Below are 299 nucleotides of genomic sequence, written 5' to 3' on the forward strand. Positions count from 1 at the left end.
CCCTGTACCTCCCAGCTGTGGGCACCGCACTGTGCGCCCCTGTACCTCCCAGCTGTGGGCACCGCAGTGTGTGCCCGTATCTCCCAGCTGTGGGCACTGCAGTGTGAGCCCCTGTGCCCCTGGCTGTGGGCACTGTAGTGTGCTCCCCTGTGCCCCTGGCTGTGGGCACTGAAGTGTGCGCCCCTGTGCCTCCCAGAGGTGGGCACCACAGTGTGCACCCCTGTGCCTCCCAACTGTGGGCACCGCAGTGTGTGCCCCTGTGCCTCCCAACTGTGGGCACCCTGTGCCTCCCAGCTATG

This window comes from Microtus ochrogaster, chromosome 4 (genome assembly GCF_000317375.1).
Source record: "Microtus ochrogaster isolate Prairie Vole_2 chromosome 4, MicOch1.0, whole genome shotgun sequence".
NCBI lineage: Eukaryota > Metazoa > Chordata > Mammalia > Rodentia > Cricetidae > Microtus > Microtus ochrogaster.